This window comes from Bos mutus, chromosome 10 (genome assembly GCF_027580195.1).
Source record: "Bos mutus isolate GX-2022 chromosome 10, NWIPB_WYAK_1.1, whole genome shotgun sequence".
In the NCBI taxonomy this organism is placed as follows: domain Eukaryota; kingdom Metazoa; phylum Chordata; class Mammalia; order Artiodactyla; family Bovidae; genus Bos; species Bos mutus.
The window spans coordinates 79,795,220-79,814,708 of NC_091626.1; the positions used below are offsets into that span (position 1 = coordinate 79,795,220).

The window sequence follows — 19,489 nt, forward strand, 5'->3', positions numbered from 1 at the left end:
GAGCTTTCCTTATTTCTGTATTGTCAGTTCTCCTTCAAAAATGGTTATTCAATTTGAACATGAATAGAAAGCAAAAAATAGATTCAGAAGCTGATGGAAAACTTCACAATGGATAAATCAGGTTGACAATATCCAAATCACTAATCAACTTTAACATTACAAAGGAGGCAACCAAACATTATATGCCTCCTGATGTCCCAATGACATGATACGTACAACAAGAAATACTACAAAACACTACTATTAAGTTATCTTGTCAAAAAACCTAACCATATTTAACCTGAGTGCAAGCCTCAATTATCTGTTACCAACTACCAGTTTAGAGGAAATACAGAGAGGAACCCACTAAGCACTATAAGGATGGAATTATAAAATATCCAGAATATAGAAATGTTTTAGGGCATAAAACTAGTTTCCTCAACAAATACTTTGCAAGGAAAAAAAGAGGAGGAATCTGCATTTTAAGAGAGGCTGTATCAACCAAATATATCTGTCCTACTTTTACAAAACTGTTAAGATGTATAAGAATCAGGGAAATATGAATATCAACTGGATATGTGATGTTAAGAATAATTATTTATAACTCTAAAGTATAAGTAACATGGCTCAGATGGCAAAGAATCCGCCTGCAATGCAGGAGACCCAGGTTCAATCCCTTAGAGAAGGGCATGGCAACCCACTCCAGTATTCTTGCCTGGAGAATTCCACGGACAGACGAGCCTGGCCGGCTACAGTCCATGGGGTCGGAAAGAGTCGGACACGACTGAGCAACTACACTTTCACTTTCAAACTTCACACATTTAAAGTGTATGTATGGGACTTCCCTGGTGGTTCAGTAGTAAATAATTTATCTGCCAATATTGGGGACACGGGCTTGTGTCCAAGAAGATCCCACATGCCATGAGGCAACTAAGCCCGTGTGCCACAACTACTGAGCCCACACACTCTAGAGCCCATGCTCTGCAAGAGAGAAGCCACAGCAACAAGATGCCTGGGCACCACAACCAGAGAGAGAACCCACACACGGCTAAGACCCAGTGAGGTCAAAAAACTTTAAATAAAAAGTTATAAAAAAATAAAAGTGTACGTACATATACCACCATTAAACCATTATCAATAGTGACTCTTTCACCTTCAAAAATTTCCTCTGTTCCTTTTTAATCTCTCCCCAACCACTTGATCTGCTTTCTGTCACTATAAGCTATTTTACATTTTCTAGAATTTATGTAAACAGACTCATAGAGTATATACTCTCTTTTTTGGAAGGGGATAGTTTCTTTCATTCAACATAATTATTTTGAGAATAATCCATGCTATATATACATAGTCTATTCTTTTTTATTGCAGAGAAGTATGGATATCCACAATTTGTTTATCCATTTATCTGCTAATAGCTATTTGGATTGTTTCCAGTTTTGGCTATTACTAATAAAATTGCTATGAATAGTCATGTACAAGTCTTAGGATGAACAGATACTTTCATTTCTCTTGGGAAAAGACCTAAGGAATGGAAAAGCTATTATGGAAGGTGTTGTTTAACTTTATAACAAAATCACCAATGTTTTTTACACTATTTTACATTCCCAACAGTATATCAGAATAAGACATTATTAATTATTTCTAGTTGAATCATACTGTGGTTACATCTTTTTTTAAATGAGTCTTTCAGAGATATATACATCATACCTTGAAAAGAGATGATGTATAGGATTTGCAAAGAGAAAGAAAATCAGCAAAACAAGAAATGTTAGTAACTGCTGAACCTGGGTAACTGAGATGTTCATACCACCATCCTCTCTATTTTTCTGTGTGATTAAACTTTTATGTTATAAGAACTAGTGACTCAATAAGCAAAGCTTCTATGTGGGCTATATATATTGCAATGTTCTCAAAGACAGTTAAAATGGTATGTCCTTGTTCTTTGGGCTAGAGGTGGTATTCCTTTAGCGACTATAGATGCAGTCAGCTTTGTCTCAGCAGTAATACCGTCCTTCAATTAAAAATAAATAAATAAATGAAAATAACACTGTGAAAGTCGGGTGGGGTGGGAGGAGACAGAAACAAAAACAACTGTCCCTCCCTCCCTCCCTCCCTCCACAATCCTGGATTTGGCAGCAAATGAAGTCTGCTGCATAAAAAGAAAAAAAAAATCAGAAATAAACACTGATAAAAATTATCTCTCACTTTACAATATTCCATGAAACACTGAATGCTTCTACAGAGGTGAACTGCACAGGTGGGGGCAGCTGAGAAAGTTTTATTTTATATTCCCTTTATACTAAATTTTGCATTTCATGCAAATGTTACTTAGTTTAAAACAAATTAAAATTAAAAATTTTATTTTAATACTAATAATTCAACCACCAAATAATACTCTGGTGTTTTTTTTTCTTATGCAGTTAGTTTTGTATGTTGCATTTTGTCATTAATATATATACTTTACTATAAATTAAAAATTCTTCTTGGAAATGATTTAAATTAATATATATTTTATCACATGGATACTGTTTGTTTTTATTTCTGCTATTACAGAAAACACTTGATGAACATCTGTATACGTAAGTATTTGTACACATCTGATTATTTCCTTTGGATAAGCACATTACTGGGCTGAAAAATATGGTTTTAGAGCTCTTGAAATATATAGTAAGAATCCTTTCATATAATGTGACAGGGAGTGGTGGCTGATCATTTAAAATCATTTAAAAAACCATTTTGAGAATTCACACACAAAAAAAGTGACAGATGTATACACATACCTTAGACATTTAAATTTAAAATCTAAAAATAATGCATACTCATCATCTATGACTTCTACTTTGGATTTCTTTAAAGTGGCTCAAGAACTCATTGATACAAAGCCTCACCAGTGCAAAATCCTAAACTGTTACAGTTTTACTTTACTTATCTTTAGTTTTCTAACCCATACTGAATTTGACAGAAAGTTGTTGAATCACTTGCCTTCATCCAGTCTATCCAAAATACCCTCATTAGTTTTCACAGAAACAATGTTTTTAAACTCCTATTTTAAATTTTCACATTTTCTAAGTTGGGTGACTAGGTAAGTGCAGCAAATGTGGCCGAGATGGACAGCTGCCCCCCAGATCCAGACTCTGGCCAACAGAGGTAGAGAAAGAACCTTCTCAGCACTCCCAGTAAGAGAAGACTCTGTATTATCAATTTTTCCCTTTCAAAATTTGACAGATAATAAACAATGTTTTAGTTTGCGTTTGAAATATTTAATAGGTTGTATTTTTCTTATGTGATAAAACTGAAAGGACCTGGCAGTATGTGGTGATCGAGAAACAAGTCCTGGAGTCAGACGTCCTGGGTTGGAGTCCTGCTTTAACCATTTACTAGTTATGTGATATTAGGCAAGTTACTTCACCTCCTATTTTCAAAGTAGAGTTATGAGGATTAAAGAAAATAATCCACTTAACCACAATGCCTAGCACATGGTTAATCACTCAGTAAATGTTAGCTCTCACTGAGTTATACATGAATATCACTAAGAAAGCTGCCTCTGTTGTGAGAAACAAGACTCATGGTGTCAGCAAATATTAATACCAGCTCCTAAATTTGTTAAATGTTTCTGTCTACGTGGACATGAGCATAGGAAAACAAAAGACACTGAAAGGCTAACAAATTCTTCCTGAAGAGTGGTATTACAGTGAATTCTTTTTTTCTTGTTTATGTCTCTACAATATTAAGACTGAATCATTTTCTTTGGTTTATTCTTCTGTATCAGTTTTTCGCAGTTAAAAAAAAATTACATTTTAAATAAAAGAATTGTTTCTTTTTAAACATAGAAGGACAATACATTAAATAGGAAATATGTTTCTTAAGCTTTGAAACACACAAATTCTAAAGTTATGTAAAACAATACAAAATAACTGTAAAATTTATGACTTAAATCACTTTAGGTAGAAGAAAAATCTCAGTATTACCTACAACTACATCATAGTAACTAGCAATTTCCTGCTTCATTCCTGCTTATAACCTTAAACTTCCTAAACTTTCCTACTGTAAAATTCTCACCATCATCATCATATTTACAGAGGGAGAAACACAAGCAAGCAATTATAATAGATTATGTTAAGCACAGTGGTATCATGTATCTAAGAGGGGGGTGGGGTGGGGTTGCTCTTTGAGTTAAAAATATGAAATAGAATAGAATGGCTTAGAGCAAAGGTACTTAAAGAATCATTCTACGGAGATTAACAATAGATTCAAGGCCAATAGGACTCATCCAGCTCAACACTCCACTCAATGAGTGTTTTACTAAATTTTAATCAACGTGTAAGACACATTTTCATAACTATTTCAACAAGAGTGTTCAACATAAAGGGTGTGCTAAACAGACCATGTGACCCAGTGTAGAGCAGGCACAACTTATCACAAGTAGGAACTAAAAGCACATGCATTTTAATGTCAAGCCAGATTAAAAAAAAGATTACATGATTCCCTAAAGGTGACCTTCATTTCTCAGTATATCTGGGTGGGGGTGGTTTAGAAAAGGCAGCGAGCATTTATACTACTCAAAGTGACAAAGTGGTATGTCAAGTGTGCTTTTTATAAACTACATGAGACACTATTACACTGGCAGGGAAATGATACATTCTGTTGATTTGTTTCATTTCTTTTGAAGCCTTGTAATCCCTTCAGGAGGAGAAGGGGACGACAGAGGATGAGATGGCTGGATGGCATCACTGACTTGATGGACGTGAGTCTGAGTGAACTCCGGGAGTTGGTGATGGACAGGGAGGCCTGGCGTGCTGCAGTTCATGGGGTCGCAAAGAGTCGGACACGACTGAGTGACTGATCTGATCTGATCTGAATCTGACTGAAGGTTAACATTTTGAAATATGTGTCAATGAGACGGGGTATAAACTGGAGCGGGGGAGACAGGAGGTGAACAATGATGGGGGAAGAAAAGAGAAGCACAGAAACAAGCAGAGCTGGTGCTTATTCATGCACTGTCCAGGGAAAGGGTGCCCCATCAAGTGGTCCAGATTTTCCTGTATATTTTTAGGTTTATTCCTATTGAGGAAATGGATTTATCAAGTTACCAGAGCCTGATATTATTAAATGTTCAAATCATAAGACTTAGGTACTCTCATTCTGACGCCATGTCCTTAACAACTCAGAACCCCTAGTATCTGGAGTAAACCCCAGAGGCTTTTTTATTTGCTGAGTGATTCATCATTCTTCTCTTAATTCAGTTTCCCAGGGAAAGCTGGTGTGAGAGATGTCAAATTCAGGAAAGTGGGGCAAGCATGAAAATATAGATTTCTGGCAATTCAGTGGGTTCAACATGATTTCAATCAATTAGACCAAACAGAATTCCAACTCTCTTTTGACTAACTTACCCTGAAATAAAAATTACAAAATTGATACTCAGTGGGAATTACCAATGCTACCACCAACTCCTCAGTTTTAATAATTAACCCCCCTCAGCATACATTAAGGAACTAAGATTAACAATGGGAAAAAACAAAGTTAGCTAAATTCTGATAAGTAGGTGTTTTGTTTATCATCATCTTTATTAACAGTTTTGGACTCACAGTTTTTTCAGTGACTTTATGCCTTTTACTGGGAAGTTGGCAGGGGCTGGTGGAGGTGGGAGAAATAAGGTACAGAACAGTATTTTGTTACCTAGGTAAAAGATGAAGTGTACATGAGTGATTGCTTACATATTCACGGAGTATCTCTGGAAGGATACACAAGAAACTGGGGACAAAAGTCATTTCAAGAGAGAGGACATGTGTGGTGGGGGGGTGAGGTGAAAGGGAGACTTCCGCAGACTTTTTAAATTTTGTTATCAAAAGCAAATATGGTGTTTTATTTTCAGTCATTAAAAAATTGAAATATAGTTAATTTACAATGTTGTGTCACTTTCGGGTGTGTAGCAAAGTGATTCAGTTTTATATATATATGATTTATGTGTATATTATATATTCTTTTTCAGATTCTTTTCCATTAAGTTATTACAAGATATTGAATACAGCTGCCTGTGCCAGACAGTAGGTCCTTGTTGTTTATCTGTTTTATATATAGCAGTGTGTATATGTTAATCCCAAGCTCCAATTATGTCCTAACTAAATTAAAATGTATTATATATTACTCTTCTTATGGCTATATAAATATCCAAATCTTTGGGAAGACTTAAAGAGTTTCTTAAACCACGCAGATAATTATCTTAGCGTGTTTTGATGAATATCCCTTTCTCTGTTAAAATATTCCATTATTTTTCTGGAAAAATTCAGAGAGAAGAAAAACACTCTAATCCTTCCCAGTTGTCTTCTTAAACTCTGAAATGTAACTATATATACACATGTATAAAATGTCATCCTTAAGGTTAAGGTCCTTTTTGACCCCTTGTTTAGCTACTAAAGATATTTCTGATGTTTTCAAGATAGACTCTATGTATGTGAAAGAATATGCCAATAAGACACACAACTCTCAAAAAAGACAAACTAATACAAATTAATTTTAACACCTTATCTTCGTGATTTGGACTAGGGTCACCAGTCTATGAAGTCTGGTGGACTTCCCTGGTGGCTCAGATGGTAAAGCATCTGCCTACGATGTGGGAGACCCAGGTTTGATCCCTGGGTTGGGAAGATCCTCTGGAGAAGGAAACGGCAACCCACTCCAGTACTCTTGCCTGGAAAATCCCATGGACAGAGGAGCATTGTAGGCTACAGTCCACGGGGTCGGAAAGAGTCGGACACAGGGTCACAAAGAGTCGGACACAGGGTCACAAAAAGTCAGACACAACTGAGTGACTTCACTTTCACTTTTCACTTTACCAATCTATAACACTTTTCTAATTTTGAAATCAATAGCAAGAAGTATATGCTAACATCCTATATATTAGGGTAGACTGCCCTTTGAAAATTAAATGAAATCAACAGAAGATGATGTTAGCATCCTTTTATAGCAATGGTTTTTAATGCTTCATACACTGGAATGCTTATATGCAGAGTACATCATGAGAAACGCTGGGCTGGAAGAAGCACAAGCTGGAATCAAGATTTCAGGGAGAAATATCAATAACCTCAGATATGCAGATGACACCACCCTTATGGCAGAAAGTGAAGAGGAACTAAAATGCCTCTTGATGGAAGTGAAAGAGGAGAGTAAAAAAGTTGGCTTAAAGCTCAACATTCAAAAAACGAAGATCATGGCATCTGGTTCCATCACTTCATGGGAAATAGATGGGGAAACAGTGGAAACAGTGTCAGACTTTATTTTTTGGGGCTCCAAAATCACTGCAGATGGTGACTGCAGCCATGAAATTAAAAGACGCTTACTCCTTAGAAGAAAGTTATGACCAACCTAGATAGCATATTGAAAAGCAGAGACATTACTTTGCCAACAAAGGTTCGTCTAGTCAAGGCTATGGTTTTTCCAGTGGTCATGTATGGAGGTGAGAGTTGGACTGTGAAGAAAGCTGAGTGCCAAAGAATTGATGCTTCTCAACTGTGGTGTTGAAGACTCCTGAGAGTCCCTTGGATTGCAAGGAGATCCACCCAGTCCATTCTGAAGGAGATCAGCCCTGGGATTTCTTTGGAAGGAATGATGCTGAAGCTGAAACTCCAATACTTTGGCCACCTCATGCGAAGAGTTGACTCATTGGAAAAGGCTCTGATGCTGGGAGGGATTGGGGCAGGAGGAGAAGGGGACGAGGAGGATGAGATGGCTGGATGGCATCACCGACTCGATGGACGTGAGTTTGAGTGAACTCTGGGAGTTGGTGATGGACAGGGAGGCCTGGCGTGCTGCGATTCATGGGCTCGCAAAGAGTCAGACACGACTGAGCAACTGAACTGAACTGAATACTGGAATGCTTGAGAGGATTACAGTATCCAACTGTCAGTTACAAAGGTTTGTTACCACCATTATCTCCTGTGCTGAAAGCAGAAGAACATATACTGAAGGTTGAACACTCCCTTAGGCAACACTCCCTTCTCTTAGGGTACACTCCCTTCTCCAGCAGAGGAATCACATACTGCTTTCAGTTCAGTCCAGTTCAGTCACTCAGTCGTGTCTGACTCTTTGCGACCCCATGAATCACAGCACGCCAGGCCTCCCTGTTCATCACCAACTCCCGGAGTTCACTCAGACTCACATCCATCGAGTCAGTGATGCCATCCAGCCATCTCATCCTCTGTCATCCCCTTCTCCTCCTGCTCCCAATCCCTCCCAGCATCAGAGTCTTTTCCAATGAGTCAGCTCTTCGCATGAGGTGGCCAAAGTACTGGAGTTTCAGCTTTAGCATCAGTCCTTCCAAAGAAATCCCAGGGCCGATCTCCTTCAGAATGGACTGGTTGGATCTCCTTGCAGTCCAAGGGACTCAACAGTCTTCTCCAACATCACAGTTCAAAAGCATCAATTCTTCGGCACTCAGCCTTCTTCACAGTCCAACTCTCACATCCATACATGACCAATGGAAAAACCATACACTTGACTAACTGGACCTTTGTTGGCAAACTAATGTCTCTTCTTTAAGGAGATATAATGACTTGCAGGTCTCAGACTTAAGTGTAACTTAATTTAACACATAAGCCTCATTTCAAAAAAATAAGTAAAAAATCACTTGTCTCAATGTTTCCCCTAAACTCTGGACTCATATCTTTAATGCTTTAAAAGTCAGTTCCACGTGGATGTCTAACAGTCATCATTCTTGAACTTAACATACTGAAAATAGAACCCTTAATGTCCACCGTCTCAAACCTGCTGCTCCTAACTACCTATAACTCAGTAAATGTAACAATCATCTTCTCAGTTGCTCAAGCCCAAAACAAAGGATCCGTCCTTGATTGCTCTTTTCCTAAGTGCCCTGCTTCCAGTCTACTGCCTCTGCCTTTATAACACACTCCAAAACTGTCCATGTGTCTCCATTTTCATCATCCTACATCTAACTACCATTGTCTCTCTCTTGGACTATGGTATCAGCTTGCTCCTAAATGCTCTAGTCACACTGGTCTGTCCTTAAACATGAAAAGCTCATTTTCATTTTGTGGCACTCCTTCTGGTTAAACTATCCACCGCTGCCACTAATACACTCTCAGGGCTGCTGCTTCCCAGCTCAAACATCACCCACTCCAGAAGATTCCCCTGACCACCCAATCAAGGAAAACCCCACTCTCACCTCCGGTCAGTCTCTATAGCAGTACCACATTTCCCCTCTCCATAGCACTTATTACTATCTGAAATTAACTTGGTTATTAGGTTATTGTCCATGTCCTCCCACTAGACTGTGAGCTCCATGAGACCAGAAACCATGTTCACTGTATCAGGAATAGTGCCTGATATATAGTGGGTACCTAATAAACAGCTGATAGATGTAGGAACATATCTAAAGAAAGTTCCCCAACTGTGGTAAACACTAAAACTGTGTTATGATATTCCAGTTCTTCTTTCAGATACATGATAGGTTTATACCTGCCCATCACCCTGAAGTTAGGCATGGTAAGATAACCTGCTCAGTACTCCTGAGCAAGGAAAACACAGAGTCGAGATCCCAGACAACCGTTCGCATGTAACACGAATTGAGAAGAAAGAATTCTTTGTTATTTTAAACCACTGAGAGTTGGTGGTTATTTGTTACCGCAAAATAACAAAGCCCAGGCTTTCCTCGTGGCTCAATGGTAAAGAATCTGCCGATGAAGGAGACTTAAGTTCAAGCCTTGATCTAGGAAGATCCCACATGCCATGGGGCAACTAAGTCGATGAGCCACAACTATTGAGCCTGTGTTCTAGAGTCTAGGAGCCACAACTACTGAGCCCATGTGCCCTCAAGCCCGTGCTCCACAACAAGAAAAAGCACCACAATGAGAAGTCCGTGCATCACAACTACAGAGCAGTCCTGCTTGCTGCAACTAAAGAAAGCCCTGCTCAGCAACGAAGACCCAGCATAGCCAATAAATAAATAAAATTATATCTATATATATATAAAAGCTGGCCCATCCATACTGATAAACCAACCAAGCAATGTTGTAGGCACAGAAGAAGACTCTTGAGAGTCCCTTGGACTGCAAGGAGATCCAACCAGTCCATCCTACAGGAGATCAGTCCTGGGTGTTCGCTGAAGGACTGATGCTGAAGCTGAAACTCCGGTACTTTGGCCACCTGATGCAAAGAGCTGACTCAACTGAAAAGACCCTGATGCTGGGAAAGATTGGGGGCAGGAGGAGAAGGGGACAAGAGAGGATGAGATGGTTGGACAGCATCACTGACTCAATGGACATGAATCTGGGTAAATTCTGGAAGTTGGTGATGGACAGGGAGGCCTGGTGTGCTGTGGTTCACGGGGTCACAAGGAGTCGGAGACGACTGAGCGACTGAACTGAACTCACTAACTACTCAACTAATACTACTAACTATATATACTGCACAGGTACTTAATTTTTTTCTGATTAGGCCTTAGTTTTCAAATATGTCTGCCAACAAGGAGAGAAAAAACTGTTTATGTAGAGTTTAAAGGATTCTTGTTTCTTGATGTTATTTTTCAGTAAATTAATAAGTCAGCCAAACAATGAATGCCACCTAATAAAGGCTTCTTGAGAAAGTCTGTCAGCCTCTCCTTATCTGAAAACATACTTTCTAGGTAAGAATAATTTTTTTGTTTCATTATTATCTACATCAACTAGTCAATAATGAAATAATTAAGAGTCCAGGAAATTCTCTGGCAGTCCAGTGGTTAGGACTCTGGGCTTTCACTACTGACAGCCTGTGTTCCATCCATGGGTAGGGGACAAAGATCTGGCAAGCGGTGGGGTGGAGGTGGGGGAACAGTTAAGAGTCCAGGTCACTACAGAGAAAAGACTTGGACAGATTAAAAAGCTATGTTGGCTAAAATGCAGAATCACGGAATGCTGGGTCCAGGATTCTGGAGTTTGTAGACAAAAAAGACTTACTGCAAAGTTTTACATAGGAACCATATGATTAGAAATATTCCTGAAGATTATTTTATATGGTAGTTGTAGAATTAGAACGACCAGAATGGAAAAGCCAAGAGTGCTGGTCTCATCCACGCTAATGCCATGAGTCCTCCACAGATGAAAGGCCAAATTTTAATCAACATATATGATTTAGTTTTGCAATAACGCTAACCATACTGTTAATAATGTTATTAAGTGGTACACGGAATAGGCAAAGCACAGATTTTTGCAAGTAAAAGGAACACTGAAAAGTCAAGCTGGCACCAACGTAAGGCCTGGTGATGGACACAACTGCACTTTGTGAGCACGAGGAGCAGTCAGGACAGTGATTAGTAATAGTTCTGAAAGGCAGTCAAGTGAACAGTGGACGCTTTACAACAACTAGGAGGTATGTTTATATTGTAGGAATGACTGGGTTGTAATCAGGTAAATTTGCATTCTGAGTTCTTTCAAAGCTTGTCTTTCCTCAAAAACAACTCATTCCTTCACTCATTCAACAAATATTAGGTACATGAAAAAGGGAAGTGACAGTGTCGGTGGCTCAGTCATGTCTTACTCTTTGCAACCCCATGGACTATAGCTCACTAGGCTCTCCGGTCCGTGGAATTCTGCAGGCAAGAATACTGGAGTGAGCAGCCATTCCCTTCTCCAGGGGATCTTCCCAACCCAGGGATCAAACGTGGGTCTCCTGCATTGCAGGCAGATTCTATACCGGCTGAGTCATCTACTAATTACCATTCTAGCCACTGGAAACAAAAGTGAACAAAACAAAGATCCCTGCCTTCCTGGAGCTTGCATTCGAGCAGCACTTAAAATTCCATTCTAAAATTCCACTCCCAATTTTATTATATGGGAGTCAGCTTTTACAAATGCCTTTGGAAGAAATCACTTATGATCTATGAGTAACTCACGCTAAGATGTGAAAGACGAATAGTCTTCTGGTGGTAACTTCAAAAGCAAATGCTTCACAGATTCACAGGCTCTTAAGAGCTGGAAAGGACCTTGGAGATAATTTCGATTTACAGATAAGATTAAGGGATTTGCCCAAGAACGCTCAGCCACTAACAGAAGAGCCAGGCTTAGAACTGTGACTTTGTGTTACAGCATTTCCTATGTAACACCAAGCTGCCTGCTTTAAGATTATACTAAAGAGAAGAAATGCCAGAATGGGCATTTGTGATTCATACATAGGTGGGAGGTTCCTGAGTGACTTGTCCAAAGGCAAAAAGAATTTTAGGCAGTGTGTAACACTGAAGGGGAGAGAGGTGATTATAGCGAAGACAAACTGGGGGAACTTTCAGAAGTTTCTTCCCATCTCTACCCTCATCATGTCCCAAGAACAAAGAAAATACAAAACTTCTCCAAAGTCAATGGATTTGAACTCTAAAGAGTCAATAGTAAAAAAAGCCAAATTACATCCTATCCAATTTGAAAAGCATATATTCCCAGTAAAAGTACCATTTGTATTAGCTTTAAGGGTTTTTTTTTAAATTTACTTTTCTATGTTTTCCACAAACTACCAGATTAACTGGTATAGATCAACAAATACAATGATTGATAAAACAGCAATGTAATATTGACCGATATGATGTACTGAGGCATCTCACCAGTGGACAAGACTTTCTAAAGATAATTCCTCCTCCTCTGGGAGAATTACATTTCGCCTCTTGCTTATAAATTTTGGCAATCTATACATTTAAAAAAACCCAAACTAGTCATTTAATCTTTCAAAGTAAAGATTCATGATCAACAAACTTAAGCCTTACTTAGTATTCTAAAAAGAAAACGTATTTTTGAAATGGCAAAGGAAATGGTAACCCACTCCAGTAGTCTTGCCTGGAAAATTCCAGGGACAGAGGAGCCTGGTGGGCTCTATGGGGTCACACAGAATCAGACATGACTGAAGCAACTTAGCAGCAGCAGCAGAAAGGGAAAAACTTGCTAAGAAAGAACTGAAAAATAAGCTTAGTACAAAAAAAAAAAGTTACAAAAAAAAGAGGAAGATTACTAATTATAGGAGTTATAGGAAAAATGAAAGCTGATAAGCATCAAGGATCCTCATTAAAATCTCATTATGTGTCTCTGTAAATAGCAGTTTATATACCTAAGATGCAAAGTATTATGAGAAGCCCAGTTTTTAGATTTTTTTTAATGTGAACAATTTTTTGAAGTCTTTATTTGATTTCTTACAACACTGCCTCTGCTTCAAGGGATTTTTTGTTTTTGTTGTTGTTTAGCTGCAAGGCATGTGGGATCTTAACTCCCCAACCAAGGATCAAACCTGCATCCCCTGCATTAGAAAGTGAAGTCTTAACCACTGGACTGCCACGTAGTCCCAAGAAGCTTGGTTTATTTTAGTAGCTGCACCATTATTTTAGCTTCCCAAACTTAAAATCTTGGAGCTATCATAAACTTTTACCTCTACTGTTTCCTATAGTTAATCAGTCATCATGATCTAATATGTTGTCCTTCAAAATGTCCACAAGGGCTTCTCTTGTGGCTCAGCTGGTAAAGAATCCTCCTGCAATGCAGGAGACCTAAATTCAATCCCCAGGTTGGGAAGATCCCCTGGAGAAGGAAAAGGCTATCCACTCCAGTATTCTGGACTGGAGAGTTCCATGGACTGTACTCCATGGGGTTGCGAAGAGTTGGACACGACTGAGCGACTTTCACTCAAAATGCTCTTTTGCATACAAAGCAAATATTTCCAACTTCAAAACAACACACACACACAAAAGCCTGACCATTAAAAAAGAACATTTTTCAAAGAATGAGAAATATTCATGATCTGCTGAGTCAAAAAAAAAAAAAATCCCCACAAGAAGAAAAGTGCATAATCCTAGATTTATAAAGGAAAACAGCAATCATCATTTAAAAAAATTTGAAAAGAACCACCACAAGAAAATGTTAACAGTTGGTCTTTCTGCTTGGGGGATTTTCTAAGTGGCTTTCCCTCTTTTCACACTTTATTTGCATTTCCTAAATTTCCTACCATGAACATACATTACTTTCAAACTTAGGAAAAATATTATTTAAATCATAGTCTCATTTCACCACCTGTGCTTTCTTAAGGCATGCTCAGTCATTTTCTGACTCTTTGCAACCCCATGAATGTAGCCCACCAGGCTCCTCCATCCATGGGATTTGCCAGGCAAGAATACTGGAGTGGGCTGCTATTTCTCCATCCTCACTGCTCCTATCCTAACTCCTTACAGCCTCTCCTTCCCCCAAGACTCTAACAACAGTTGTCTTCTTGAGGTACCTGAAGCAGCTTCTCCCTAACTTTAATATTGCTTGTACTCCTGCTCTGAAAATTCATCATTCATACTTATCTAAAGCACATGGAAGCAGAGGCTAGCCATGTAAACAAAGCTTTAAAGAGGGTTTCTCAACCTCATCAGCACTGACATTCGGGGTAACTAGTTTTCATGTCCTGCTGCAGGATGTTCAGCAGCATTCCTGGCCTCTATCCACTAGATGCCAGTAGCTCCCCACCCCCCAAGTTGCGACACTGCCAAATGCCCCCGACGGGCAAAACTGCCAGCAGCTGAGAATCACCATTTAAAAGCTTGTAAACTCCTAGTATCATCTCTCTCTCCTTTATATTTACGTCAGACCTAAACTTCTGTGGCGTATGGGTCTTATATAACACTCCTGGCACTCTTCTGCCATAATCTTCTTCTCCTCAGTAGGAACTTTCCAAAGAGACCAGACTTACTGTTCCCTAGAAAAATAATTTTCACTCCCAATTCCAAATCTTTGAACACACTGCTTCCCCACTAAAATTCCCCATTCATATTATTCAAGGTCCTACATCCAATCTTCAGTTTGGGTTCTCTGCAGAAGCCTTACTGATCTGAGTCCAGTTCACCACATACCCACAGCATTCATGAAGAAAATCTCATGTATCTTTTTTTTTTTGGTGGTGGTTGTTAATTTTATATTCCAAACTAGACTAACTTCCCTCAGGTTTTGCTGCCCTGGCACATTTCTTTTGTATAACTAATTGGGCCTAACAGTGCTTGGTAACTGATGAATGAAATTTAAATTCTCAGCTGTAAATAAGCGTAAACGGTTATTTCTTCTGAAATGATTTTGCTTTTGAATCCTATTTCTTGTCATGGGGGCTTCCCTGGTGGCTCAGAAGGTAAAGCATCTGCCTGCAATGTGGGAGACCTGGGTTCGATCCCTGGGTGGGCAAGATCCCCTGGGGAAGGAAATGGCAACCCACTCCAGTACTCTTGTCTAGAAAATTCCGTGGATGGAGGAGCATGGTAGGCTACAGTCCATGGGGTCGGACATGAGTGAGCGACTTCACTTTCTTGTCATGGAGTTATTATTTAAGCTAATTCAGTAAGTTTTCAGAAACAAACATTAATGTACAATGGTATATTTTAAGGAATACATAGGTTTCAAACTCTACACTTATAGGAAATGATAAACGAATTAAAACTATAAACTACAACACAAACTTAAACTTTATACATTCTATTTATCTTAAAATAGCCAATGGATTTTTTGCTTAATGCACAAAAATTAAGCATGTCCACGGGAGAACTTGATTTAACAGCATGTGCATGTACACCAGCGCACCTCACAGGTCTATTAGCTCGCCAGTTGAGAGAAGTAAATGAAATGAAACTGCTTTGTAAACTAGGAAGAACCACATGTAAAGGAGGCAGCAGAGGAATATAGCTAAAAGAGCAGAGCCGATGTGCTTGGGTCCCAATCATATTAGCTGTGTAATCCTGTACAAGTCACTTTTAACTTCTCTGTGCCTCAGTCCCCTCCTTGTCAAAATGATAATAAGTCTGCCCAAAGCAAAGTTCTCAAAACAGTGCTTGGCACACAGAAAGCACAAAATAACTATTAACCAGTGTTATTATTATAACGCTAATTATTGGCCAAGTTAAAGCCTCAATGTATAAACTGATTCTAGTCTGAAGTTGTTTTAAAAAAAAATACACAACGAAATAAACTATAGAAACTGAAGCTATTAGGTAGACTAGTTTCTCATAATTTTTGCCAAGTGCTAAACTGGTGATTGTTACAGACCTAATTTGTTACAATTTTTTTTTTTTTTTAAGATCTCAAAGAAACTGACATAGACACCTCTGTTTTCAAGGAATTTTACGAGCCACAAGAAAACAAATCAGCTCTTTGTTTTCTCCATACTTAAGCCAATTTAAGAGCGTGGTAAAAGCCTAGGTACAGTTACAGAACAACTTTTCAGAAAATACAATGAGGTTTTTAAAGTTACAATCAGCAATTCTTATGCAGTTATGTCAAGTTTTTGTCCTGCTGAACAAAAGGTTATGTGTCAGGGAAGCAAGGACCCGGCAGAAAATAAGGAAATGCCACTGCCCGGCCTAGGCGGCTCTTGGGAAAACCTGTCCTCAAACACAGTGCCTCAGACGCCGGCGTCCTTCCCCCTTCGCGGGATGCACACGTCGGCTCCACCCGAAGATAAATAAGTGACAGCAGGTTCCGTCCACGCCTCTCCCGGCCCAGACCTCTCGCGCCCACCCGAGTGGTCTCCATACCTGCCGCCCCGACCCTCCTCGCCCTAGTAGCGTAGGGGGCTCCACCGGACACCGCCGCCTCCCCGCCCCGACTCCCGACCCCGGCAGCGTCACGCGGGCCAGGCCGAGGAGAGGCCGCCGCGGGGCCTGCAGGTGGGCCCAGGGCGCGGTCAGGCCCGGCCCCGGCAGGGCAGCCGCTGGCGCGAGGCAGACGCAGGCCCGCTCGTCACTTACCGGCGCCTCATGGTACCGCGGCGCCTCCGCCCAGTCCAGGCGCTGACCGACTGCGCCCGGCAGCCCAGACTATCCCTCGGCTCCCCGGCCGAGATCCAGGAACGGCCATTCAAACGCCGCCGCGCGCGCGGCCCGCCGGGATAGCTCCCCCTAGGACTTCTTGGAGGCTCCGCCCAATGCTGGCTCCGCCTCTTTCAGGTGGCTCAGGGTTGGAGGGAGGGGGAAGACAACGTGTGGCCACAGTGCCCCCTGGCGGCCACAGGTACGCAGTATGTAGTCGTGCTATGTATGATGTGGCAAGTAATACCGCTCTAGGAACTGAGTTGTAGAAGTCAAAGAATGACCCCGCGCTAGTGACAGTCTAGTGGATGAAACCGTGCTTTAAGTGTTGGACCAGAAGGAGCAAACAATCTGCTATAAAACTGTGGTGCAGGGAGAGATTTATTCACTCACGCTCATTTAAGTGCTCCAAGGCAAAATTTTTGAAAGGGCAGACTGGAACTCTGCGACCTTTGGGAAATCATATAAACGCCCTTAAGCTTTGGTTTCCCCATCTATGAAATGGGGTTATTAATGGTATGTGCCTCATAGTTCTGAGGATTACATGAGTTAACACATATAAAATTCTTAGAGGACTGTATCTGGCACATAGTAGTATCAGTCACTCAGTTGTGTTTGACTCTTTGTGACCCCATGGTCTGTAGCCTGCCAGGCTCCTTTGTTGACGTTTGGCAGCCATGTGGCTGCCAAACAAATACAAATGGCAGCTCCTGCTCCATTCTCCAGGCAAGAATGCTGGAGTGGGTAGCCATTCACTTCTCCAGGAGATCTTCCTGACCCAGGGATAGAACCCAGGTCACCTGCGTTGGAGGAGGATTCTTTACTGTCTGAGCCACCAGGAAAGTCCAGCACATAGTAAGCACTATATAATTGTTAGCTCTTATTTTTTACTTCCTAATACTTGCTAGACTCTTTTCTGGACTCTTAAGAACACCACAAATATGCATGATGTAGACCCTGTCCCCAGGAAGCAGGCTCAGTTTCTTTACCCAGTTTAGGGTGAGGAACACTGAGATGAGGTTAGGGTTGGGTCTGTCCCTGAGGTGATTTTTAATTATCGAGGGTAATTCTCTTCATTGTAGTGGAGACAGAGTCAGTCTTCAAAAGTAAGCTACTGATCAAAGTTAACCAAATTGTGATGGGAGCAAGTTTATCTTTGGTGGGCCTCTCATCCCTTGCAGAAGCCACCCAAGTAGTGCATTTCACGAAACAGTTGTTCACTGTAAGATCCCACCCCAAAAAGACTTCACATCACTGCTTTTTGCACTCCATTAAGAGCTCCCCAAGGCTGCCTAAGGAACAGGTTGCCTAATTTGGGTTCAACAATATTTCTGAAGGCCCACCATTGTGCCAGGATGCAATCTACCGGCAGATAGCTTGGAGGAGCTCACAGTGGCTTGGATAAATAGGGAAGGAGATCATTCCAATACTCTGTGGTGAATGCAATGATAAAAGCTTTATCCTAGATGCTCTGGAAGTTCAGAGCAATGTGAGGCCTGGCCGAAAAATTAATCAGAGCTAAAATATAATTTTATGATAATAACAATGTATTTTTTCTATCTAGTAATAAGGTCTTTACTAAATACAAAAAAAAAAGTAATGGTAAAAATTTCAGGCACTACTTTAGGTTGATGGGAGAAATATTGTTAGGGTATGTTTTGCATAAGCAGTCTTGGAGAGCTTCTCAAATCGAACCAAGCACAGGCAGGCACATGCCTCTGCATGGGGCACCACTTGTTAACAGGTGGGAGGACTGAGAGAGTCCAGCAGGTTGAGTGAGGGAGGGAGCAGAAGCTCTGGGTTCTAGGGCTGTGTAGCACAGAACATTCCCAGAGTAGGACTTACACTAAGTGGGTGTGCCATTTGAAAGAAAATAAACTCATACACGGGTGAAGTCACTTTCTCTCAAGCTATTTCTTCATCGCCATTATCACAAACAGGAATTTCTTGACCCACTACACAAAGGCAGTGTGCTGGGCCCTCCCCAGGAGAGGGTGAAAAGAGTGTAAGGCATAGTTCTTACCCTCAAGGAAGGCTGGGTGATGAGGTAAGACAACTAACGGAGTCCCGGGACTCAGGGAATCTGCGGTGTTGACACAGAAGGATTTCATCTCAAACAAGGCCTCAGGTTGTCCAAAGGCCAGAAGAGAACCTTGATATTCTCATTTCTAAAACGTCTTAGGACAAGAGTTTCAGGTAGGTTTGTCTCCAGACTTGGGTTCCAGGGTTTAGAGACATCTGGCCCACATGGCTGCCAAACCTCAACATAGCTTAAGGTGAAAAGAAATAAATTTGCCTTCCTATTGCTTTTTTGGAAATATATACCATTTTAGTGACGAAAATGCAGGTCAGTTTTCTTCACTGATACTTTTCAGTCAATAAAGTTGCATTTTCCCCCCCTTGGAACTCAATCAAGACTTTTTAATGGATTAAAAAAAAGTGCATTCCACACATATTTTTATTATCCCTGCACCACCAGACCTTATGCATAGAAATGTAGTTCTCAGAGAGCCCTCAGCAGTCTCAGAGAGTTCACCCCTCTAGCCATTCCCCCAGGCCTTCCTTCTAACTGCCTTAAATATTCCTTCCATTTGAGTGATCAGGCAGCCGAGTTAGCCTCTCTGCCCTACATCTCCCTCTTACAGGGATATGGACATCTTTCAGGAATGGTGTGTAGAACTCTGGCTCTAAACACCCATGTAAGAAAAGAACTCTCATGCCATG

The 19,489-nt window shown here is 40.5% G+C and overlaps 1 protein-coding gene across 1 annotated transcript in view; it reads right to left on the reverse strand.

Annotated features, from left to right (window-relative positions):
- Nucleotides 1-16,843, reverse strand: part of KATNBL1 (katanin regulatory subunit B1 like 1) — a 55,115-nt gene extending 38,272 nt beyond the window's left edge. The window contains 1 exon segment of the mRNA XM_070378271.1: nt 16,706-16,843. The gene's annotated coding sequence lies outside the window, so the exon portion shown is untranslated.
- Nucleotides 16,844-19,489: the final 2,646 nt, after the last annotated feature.